The sequence below is a fragment of the Dreissena polymorpha genome, chromosome 11 (assembly GCF_020536995.1).
Source record: "Dreissena polymorpha isolate Duluth1 chromosome 11, UMN_Dpol_1.0, whole genome shotgun sequence".
Lineage (NCBI taxonomy): Eukaryota > Metazoa > Mollusca > Bivalvia > Myida > Dreissenidae > Dreissena > Dreissena polymorpha.
The window spans coordinates 73,117,203-73,127,951 of NC_068365.1; the positions used below are offsets into that span (position 1 = coordinate 73,117,203).

The 10,749-nt window shown below is 33.6% G+C and overlaps 1 long non-coding RNA gene across 1 annotated transcript; it reads left to right on the forward strand.

Moving 5' to 3' along the window:
* The first annotated feature begins 2,212 nt into the window (after positions 1–2,212).
* LOC127850905 (uncharacterized) lies at positions 2,213–5,293 on the forward strand. Its single transcript, XR_008035554.1, has 2 exons — positions 2,213–3,612; positions 3,769–5,293. It is a non-coding gene; the product is annotated as an uncharacterized LOC127850905 (long non-coding RNA).
* The last annotated feature ends 5,456 nt before the right edge of the window (positions 5,294–10,749 follow it).

A 10,749-nucleotide genomic window follows, 5' to 3' on the forward strand; every position in this document is an offset into this window, starting at 1 on the left:
TGATAGATTGAGGGCCCTGAATAATCATTTATTCAAATTATGCCTTTATTTATAACGGGGTATAACAAGGATCCATCTTCAACAACACTATTCAACTGTAAAATACATTGCATCAAAACTGTTTCCTGTTACTGTAGATTTTGACAATTGAGATGCGTTTGTTTAGTCGGAGTCAAAATTCTGTCAGACTGTTTTAAATTTTGCAAACAATGTTGCAGGATACAAAAATGCATTTTTTTATGTTCCTTACAAACTAAAAGAGTCTCTTGTTGACAATTTACCTTTAAGGATTACATGTATAGTCACTAAGTGTTTGTTTTCATAGCACTTTATCATAAATGGTAATAATTATCTTGAAAATATTTGGACTACATGAATTCTTTTCTTATTGTGACAATAGTGGTTAAAAACTGCATTGTAATGTTAATTGTACTAGTGCGTATACAATTTACCTTTTAGAATTACATGTGTAGTAACTAAGTGTTTGTTTTCATAGCTCATTATTGAAAACGGTACTCATTATCTTGATAATATTTGGACTAAATTAATTGTGACAATAGTGGTTAAAAACTGCACAATAATGTTAATTTTACTAGTGCGTACAAAATTTGTTTGTTTCCACTAATATTGCAAAACAAATATTTCAATATGATTTAGAGTAGGTAGGTTGGCATTTCCTTTTTTAAATGATTTTTATTTTATACACAAGCTATTCCTACTGAAACAAAGATATCCAGAGAAAAAAATCTCCCAATTGCCTATATAACATTCTTTCCATATACTAAGAAGTTGGCCAAATTATGTTTTTGAGATATGATAAAATGTAAAAAAGAAATAAAAAAAACAAGTACTTTTTATTTCAAACGGCAATAAAATGCTTAGGGTCTGCTCCGCACACAAAAAGGGTCCGTCGGCTTTTGAAAACAATTTTTTTCTCGGCCTAGTTGTTCCTGTTGTGGATTACCCAGTTGCTGCCTGTTTCGAGTTTTATTTGTTATCCCAAAGCCCTGCTTTAAATCTGTGTGGGACTATGTTTTAGCTTTGCAACTTGAAACTTGCTACCGGTAATTTGATTAAACACCTATTTATATAATTATACTCAATGGCGTTGTACAAAACATATTTATGTACATTCAATTGATAAAATATAAGAGTGATTGATACTATTATGCAGCGTTACTTAAAGGATTAATAATCTAAAATTGTGTGATATAAATAAAAATGCCGTACAAAACTTAAGCAATTAAACTATACTGGCTACAATATTAAAACACAGTAAAAATAAAATAGTATGTAATAAATTGATATAACTAGGTTTAAGACAATAATTATAATGATATTATAAGCAAATTTTTGGCAACATAAAGACACTGTATTTAATTAACTTTAAATAAACATTAACATAAACATTAGCTTTAATTAATAGTAAAACAGTATAGCTTTAATCAGGACATTCCAATTTCTATTAGGCAGTTTATGTCTGTATTTTTTCAGAGATATAAGACATGGTGTTCAAATTGAGTATGCATGTTAACTATAACCAGGGGAAGCATATTTCCCAATTGCTATTTGCAAAAAAATTAACAATTTCTACTTTCCAACATTGAGTTTATTGCGCTTACTCTTAAATATCTTATTAGTTTAAGTTATATTATCTTTTTTTGTATTTATCCATTCAGTCATTTTATCTCAATAAGATTGCCACATTTTAAACAACTCTCTTTTATACATTGTTCTGGTGGACTGTATTACTGACACTCAAAATAGTGTAAAATGTTGTAAATTGTCATAAAACATTTCAACAAACAATTGTAAAACAGTTGTAAACAATCATGTTCAACTAAATTTGTTTTTATACATTAATTTAAACATTTGTAATGGTATAATAGAGAGTCCTTAACAATTGTCAAATTATATTTTCAGAGTCCATCAATGGTTGTGAAATCAAGGATATTCTATTGGAAGGTAAGACATGAATGCATTCAAGTTTCCTGTGAGCAATATGATTTCCTGACTTTGCCTTACAGTATAAAACAAGAGAGTTAAACACTTGAAACTTGAAAAGATGTGGTCCTAGAACCTGAAATGGCAACTCCAGCTCTCTACAAAAGCATCATCTGGAATCCAACTATGTACAATCAAAAAATTAATGTGTGTCTTAATTTTGTCTTTTTAGAGCCCTGAAGGGTCTTAAGATATCAGATGGTTTAAAATTCATTGTGTTTGTGCTGCAAGTTTTATGAACTGGTTATAAAGCTTATGTATGAAGAACCGTTTACTGCCTGGTTAGCTGCAGTAGAGCACTCATAGGAATTGGGAGATCTGTGGAATCCCTTTGTGGCTTGCAAATTTCAACCTGTTTTCAAAAATTGCTTAGTTGGTCAGTGTGTTAATATTTCAATTTTCAGGTCTGGTAAAGAAAGTTATTTAAAGGCAGTGTGCAAGGTTTTCCTTAATAATAGCATGTACACAGGAAAAAAAAGCTTAATATTAGATATTTTGTTATAATCAGTTTGTGGTCCGTCCATAGCTAAACATGAACATAGATATTTTTTACTTTTATTAGTACTATATACATATTATAAATAAAAGGTTGTATCTTGCATCTTCTAATCCTTAAAGTTGCATGGTGGCCTAGTGTGTGTGTTGTTTATCTATGAAATTTATACATGTATACTAATATCTAGGCTACATTATGATGTACTTCTCAAAGAACAGTATGTTTAAAATGCAGGTTTATACTAATTTAAATACAGGTACAAATTAATCCTGTGTTGTATATAGCAGAATGTCCCTTATTTTCACTGTTATCTTTTACAACTGTTCAGGTACACTTCACCTGCATAAAACTAGTTCAGATATATATGTCCCATAGAGCAAAACAATTGTCACTAAATCATTGTATAATCGTTATTGGCAGTTCACTTCTGTAGTTTCTGAAATGAAAAATTGTTGTTACCTACCTTCACTCTTAATTCAGTTTTAGTGGAATGCTTAATTTCATTTTTTTTTCTTTATTAGTTGTAAGTAGTGGGCTCTGTGTTCTGATTAGTTCCTAAATTGAACACATGTTTAAACGTCGGTTGTTAAATTGTATAACATGTTAATGCAGAATTGTACCATAACATGAAATTGTATTTTTTGCTTTGTACATTGTTTGAAATGTTACCATCTTGTTTCTAATAAATGTTTTTTATAATTCACCATCTAGTCCTATTTGCAAAAAAGTGAACCATTTAAATATTGTATTTAAAGTATACACCCGTTAGCCTTACTTAAGTCGTGAACATTTCGTAGGCATTTGTTATCCCCAGTAATAGGCGGAGGGATATTGTTTTGGCGCTGTTTGTCCGTCCTTCCGTCCGTCCGGCACTTTTGTGTCCAGAGCCATATCTTGTTAGTGCTTTAGCGGATTTCATTGAAACTTGGTATGAGTATATTATATGGATAAGAGGATGATGTACACTTTGTATCTTGAAAAAAATGCTTTTTAATATAATCTTAGAGCTTTATCTTCACTAACACATGAGCCAGAGCCATGAAACTTGCCATAGTTGTTCTCAATCATCTAGGGGTGCTTCACATTCAACATCCATAATTCTAGGGGCTAAGGTCATGGCCCTTTGTATCTTGAAAAAAATGCTTTTTGATAGAAGCTTAGAGCTTTATCTTCATTAACACATGAGCCAGAGCCATGCAACTTGCCCTAGTTGTTCTCAATCATCTAGGGGTGCTTCACATTCAACATCCATAATTCTAGGGGCTAAGGTCATGGCCCTTTGTATCTTGAAAAAAATGCTTTTTGATAGAAGCTTAGAGCTTTATCTTCATTAACACATGAGCCAGAGCCATGCAACTTTCTATAGTTATTCCAATCATCTGGGGTTGTTTCACATTCAACACCCATAATCCTAGGGGCTAAGGTCAAGGTCACACATTGAGGTCAAAGGTCACAAATTTGAGGAATTATTCATTAATTGGTAATTCCTTTACTATGCATCAAGGAATTCTGTTATAACTGTCACAATTGTTCTCAATTATCTAGCTGAGTTTCAAATATAAGATCCAGGTTGCTAGGGTCATGGTCAAAGTCACACACAAAGGTCAAAATCACACATTTTGATCATATATATATATATATATATATATATATATATATATATATATATATATATATATATATATATATTAAAACTCAGACCCCACATAGATTGCAACCGTCAATATTTTCTACACCGAAGTACCATTAAAAGACCAGTATTGTTAGTGAGTATGCACATTAAGATCTTATGCTGAATGTTCAGTTGGAGTATGAATGCTATTCCAACCACTATTTCACTTTTAAAATATGTAACCACCAATTGCGAGTCCGCATGCAAAGATGTATTGTATTTATTAAATTTAGAATTTCTAAATTCTGGATATTATTTAGAGTAGCAGCAATCTCAACATTTCTTACACAAATTTTATTCTGTTAATAAGACGTGTATAGTATAGTGCAGGTTATAATCTGTTTTTAAAACTATTATATCTAAACATGTAATATACTTTTCTATTATTGCATAAAAATAGTCATGTATTAGTTTTAATACATTTTAAAAGTACATAGGTGAGACTGTATCAATTTACTGATGTTTTTATCAGTGTAAATAATGAATAACATGTATGTACATTAAGGTCCCTTATAAGTCTTTTGTTGAACGGTCATATAGAATGCAATGTATCTATTTTATGAATGTTGAAAGACATTTGTACAATACATTGTATATAGACTGGGACTATAACAATGAACTAAAATTGCTTGCTAAAACATTTGAATGAAGTTGAAGAAAGGTAACTCTTTAGGGCTTAAAAATGGTTGGCAATATGGTTCGAGTTACTTCCCTTCAAGCTTACGTGTGGCTAGCAATTTTACTTAATACATTATGAAAACTGATTTTAAGTTGATATTACATTGGAGATTTATATTATCACCACGATTCATCTTAATCAAGGAATGACCATGGTAATTGGAAGATCTTTTAAGATGTGTAATTGTTTGCGCAATAATGCATTTTGTAATGACGGGCACTATATTGGAAGTGTATGGCATTCTTGATAGGGTCGGTGGTGGTAATGTAGTTTTTACCATGTATAGTCATGATAGTCATGTAACGTACATTGATAAGCGTTGAATAAGTCTCTTATAATTCCTTTCATGAATGGCCAATGTTGTATCTATAGCTTTATGTTTTATATATGCATTGTGAAAATTGTAAATATTGGATGAGACTATAATAAACTATAAAACGTGCACCTTGACGCTCATGTACATTTCATTCATAAATATTTTACCTTTACGTGTACTACGATTTGCTTGTGCCTGCGAAAAATTTTCCGGGAACAACGTTTTATGCCCCCGAAGGGCGGCATATAGTGATCGCACTGTCCGTCTGTCCGTCCGTCACACTTAGCGTTTAGGTTTCTAAAAATATTTATGCCCCCCTTCGAAGAAGAGGGGGTATATTGCTTTGCTCATGTCGGTCGGTCGGTCGGTCGGTCCGTCCACCAGGTGGTTGTCGGATGATAACTCAAGAACGCATACGCCTAGGATCATGAACTTCATAGGTAGATTGATCATGACTCGCAGATGACCCCTATTGATTTTGAGGTCACTAGGTCAAAGGTCAAGGTCACGGTGACCTGAAATAGTAAAATGGTTTTCGGATGATAACTCAAGAACGCATACGCTTAGGATCATGAAACTTTATGGGCAGATTGATCATGACTCGCAGATGACCCCTATTGAATTTGAGGTCACTAGGTCAAAGCTCAAGGTCACGGTGATTCGAAATAGTAAAATGGTTTCCGGATGGTAACTCAAGAACGCATTCGCCTAGGATCATGAAACTTCATGTGTAGATTGATCATGACTCGCAGATGACCCCTATTGATTTTCAGGTCACTAGGTTAAAGGTCAAGGTCACGATTGATCATGACTTGCAGATGACCCCTATTGATTTTCAGGTCACTTTGTCAAAGGTCAACGTCCGCCCCCACCCCCCCTCACCCCATCACATTTTTTTTTAAACATCTTATTAAATTAATTACTTCATCCCGAATTATACCCCCTCTCACCCTTATCCTCCCACGCCCCCCCCCCCAATTTTTTTTTGTTTTTTTGTTTTATCAAGAGGGCATATTTGGTATTGCTGTTTGGAATAAATTACAATAACATGTAGCAATATGCATCACACCACTTTGTTTTCTCAATCACATTGCAGTGTAAAAAGATGTAGCATTTAAAAAAAAAAGAACATTTTTCCAAACTTATTTTTTTTTTCTTTCATATTCTTGTTCTTTTGTGTCTTTCTAATCCAAATTTTGTTTCTCCTAATTTTTTCGTATGTTCAATTATTTTACTATCCAAAATGTCCAGCAATCGTACCAAAGTCAAAATCTGTTTAAGACTACTTATAAAACAATGCAAATAAATATGTGGGACTTTGTTCATAAATATTTGTACATAAAAGAAGTGGAATGCATCTAATTAAATACAGCTATTGTGTTTATGCCAATATACATGTAATTTTCTAATGCACTGGAGAGCCTGTTGTTTGATCTTTAGATGAGCCAAGTGTACCAACTGTGTTTTGTTGTATCAAATGAACAGTTCAATGAAACTGTTTCCATGGCAACTTTGATTTCAGTACAATGTACTGCTTTACCAGTCAATATTTAGTGCAGTTTATAACATCCATCCATAAAGGAGACATAACATTGATAAATTGCTTGCATCTTTTCACAATAGGGTGTCATTATTTTGATATGTGTACATACAGTCCTACTCAGTTACTCCCAGGACGGCTAGATTTTAGCCATCGGCTTATCAGCAGAACTAATTAGTGTTAACTGTTCTGTGGTCAACTGCCAGTAAGTTATTAATAACATAACTCTGTAATATCATAATCTATATATGTCATGTTTATATTCAAAATGAAGCATTTTCTTAGAGGAACATGAGGGTGCTAATTGTTGTTTTGTATTTGTTTTACTCTTTTTTATGCCCCCCTTCGAAGAAGAGGGGGTATATTGCTTTGCTCATGTCGGTCTGTCGGTCGGTCGGTCTGTCGCTCTGTCCGTCCACCAGGTGGTTGTCAGACGATAACTCAAGAACGCTTGTGCCTAGGATCATGAAACTTCATAGGTACATTGATCATGACTAGCAGATGACCCCTATTGATTTTGAGGTCACTAGGTCAAAGGTCAAGGTCACGTTGACTCGAAATAGTAAAATGTTTTTTTGAATGATAATTTTAGAATGCATACGCGGCCAACAGGGCACACTCTGAACAATATTACTGCAGCAACTGCTCTGTAATCCTAAATCTATAATTATCAGTCCAATGAAACATCATCCTTTTAGTAAAATACAGTGGATCAGTAAAAATATTATCAGAATATGAGAAATTTGTGTATATTTTGTATATTAAATATTGTGTTAATGTTTAATTTTGTTGATTAATATAAATATAAGCAGGACAGGGGAGGTAATACACTACAGGGGAAACAAATGCAATAAGTTTAAATTTATTGTTACAGATTTGCCTCCCTTGTAATATATTTAAATTTTACCAAATGTAAGGCTAACTGCATTTTTGTAATGCATACTACTACTACTACTACTACTACTACTACTACTACTACTGCTACTGCTGCTTCTGCTGCTACTACTACTACTTCTACTACTACTGCTACTACTACTACTACTGCTACTACTACTACTACTACTTCTACTGCTATTACTACTACTACTACTACTACTTCTACTGCTATTACTACTACTACTACTACTACTACTCTACTACTACTACTACTACTACTACTACTACTACTACTTCTACTACTACTTCTACTACTGCTCTTCTACTTCTACTACTACTACTACTACTACTACTACTACTACTACTACTACTACTACTACTTCTACTACTACTACTACTACTACTACTACTACTACTACTACTACTACTACTACTACTACTACTACTACTATTTCTTTTGCTACCACCACCACCACCTACTACTACTCTATTACTACTACTACTACTACTACTACTACTACTACTACTACTACTACTACTACTACTACTACTACTACTACTACTACTACTACTACTACTACTACTACTACTACTACGACAACGACGACGACGGTCGACGACGACGGACGACGACGACGGCTACGAGACGACGACGACGAGACGACGACGACGACGAGACGACGACGACTGCGACTACTTCTACTACTACTACTACGACTACTACTACTACTACATAATACTACTATTTCCACCACCCACCACCACCACCACCACACCCACCACCACCACCCACACCACCACCACACCACCACCACCACCCCACCACCACCACCACCACCACCACCATTCACAGTGACAAAAACGTATTCAGTGACAAAAAACGTATTCACATAATGGCTGCTACTACAACTTATAGCCCATATTGGGCGCATGCCTGTTTTTACAAACAGCCCTTGTCCTTTTAACTTTTAATTGGCTTAAGATGTAACATTCATATTTGGTATGCATGTGTGTACGGACAATGCTTTCATACGCACACACATTTTGACCCCTTGAACTTAATGTCCGCGTTTAGGTTTTGAAAACTGCGTTTAGGTTTCGAAAAATGCTCATAATTTCTATCAAAGCGTTTATCGTGGGCATATGTCTTCCTAGAATATTTAAACAACAAGGCATGTGTTTTGAGAAATTAATAAATAATTTTATTGTAATGGATAAATTTATTTAGAAATTAAAATACCGTCCAAGCCGTCGATATGCCCCGTTTACAATGCGATATATTTATCACCATTGTTGTACACTTCAAGGGACGATTAAAATCATCACAGAAAAAATACTAGCAACGTTATTGAGGTATAAAAAAATATTTTTTAGTCACAAATATTTCGGAGGCCTTAGATAATTTACAATTATTAATAGCGCTAAGCTATGGCAAGCGGTTCGACGTATAATCCCAAGATTAGGTTCTCGCTTGAAGATTGCATATGGCTTCCAGAACTCAAGTGTTTATTCGATATCATAGGTTTTCACCAGAACCCAAGTAATAATAAACTGTGCATCAAACGGTGATAGCCTAGGTTCTTATTTGAAAACGAAGGTTTCGACATACGTTAAATACACGGGTCCGGCTATGTGCTTATGCCTACTTTCGAGAATCATCGTGAAATTATTGACGTACTTAACGAACAAACATGCCTAAGCTTATTGAATTAGAGAAAAAACAATCAAAACGGAAAAATTAAATGTTCATGCATATGGCAATGTAAAATCACGTCCGTACACTTAACATCATTAACTTAGGAAAGGAAACAACGAAATACAAAGTTTGGTATGATATACATGTGTCATTAAAGATCAGGGTGTAATTAAAGAGCATGTCAAGTTTTGAATATATATATGCTGAAACGTTATGTTATAATACACAAATGTTTTACTGTAACATAACTTTTTTTACGATAAGTGGTACAGAAACTACACGCCGAATATCTTTATAAAGATATTTCTTGTTTTTGTTAATGACTAACCATAATTCTTGTACAGTAATTTACCATCAATAACAAAAGAAACTCTATGGATATATTTTAATATACTAGTATGCTACTAATATATGTATGCAGAGCTCCAGATCAGACGCTTAAAGTCGTACAAAATGAAAAAAAGGTTTAGTAACAAACTTACATTATGTGCGTACGGTAACACATTGAAAAAATAAAATAAGAATTCAAAATTTGCGATCATGCGTAAAACTCAGTATCAATGCATATATTGTAAACATTTGATCAATGAGTTCTCACTCGTCTAGGCCCACATTAAACGTTATTATGAATTACAGACCATCTTTAAAACAGTAAAAGCCAAACGTTTTCCATTATCTGGTCCTTTTTTCGCAAATAGTCTGCTGTAACCCGGAAATTGTCATGAGCTCTTCTTAGACTATACACCTAAATGCTGATGTGCCAAAAATTATACTTACCGGTAAAAACGAATTAATAATACACTGTAAGGCTGGATTGTTTACTTGAGTGTAAACCAAGATTTTGCTGAAGAAGTTATCTGGAACTCTGTATGTATGTTGAGAGGAATGCCATTACTTAATTTCAAATTTACTAGAGTACACTTATATTGCACCACATAAAAGGCTATAAAACTATAAAATTGAAATGCACATATAAACTTAAATATAGATGGGTAGGTATTTCGTGTCAATCTCTTTCACATATGAAAGAGCAGTCGGTCATTTGGAAGTCATGCTATGCTGCTTAAAGTACATATAGATGCATGACTTAATTTAGATTAAGGAAACTAAAACACAAGGTATTTGCCAAGATTCATAAGAGTCAAATATATACGAGAAGTAAGAGCGTAATCGTGCGCAGCGAGACTTGACATATAGAATTGAACCTCTTATTTCTTTCTTTTGAATAGTTTCATGTCTCCGAACTAATATGCAATACGCCCGGTGTTTTTTATATGCGGATTAATACTCCGTTTTAGAGCCATAATTAATGAACGCATCAATATTTTCAAAAATAAACACAGGATTAATGTTCACCGACATTTTTCATACAGTTTTGATATAAACATTATAGAGCTGAACAAAAAAAATACATTAAGCCCTGTTTTCCCGGCACACGTCAACAATGACGGTTGAAATCCGTGCGTGGGA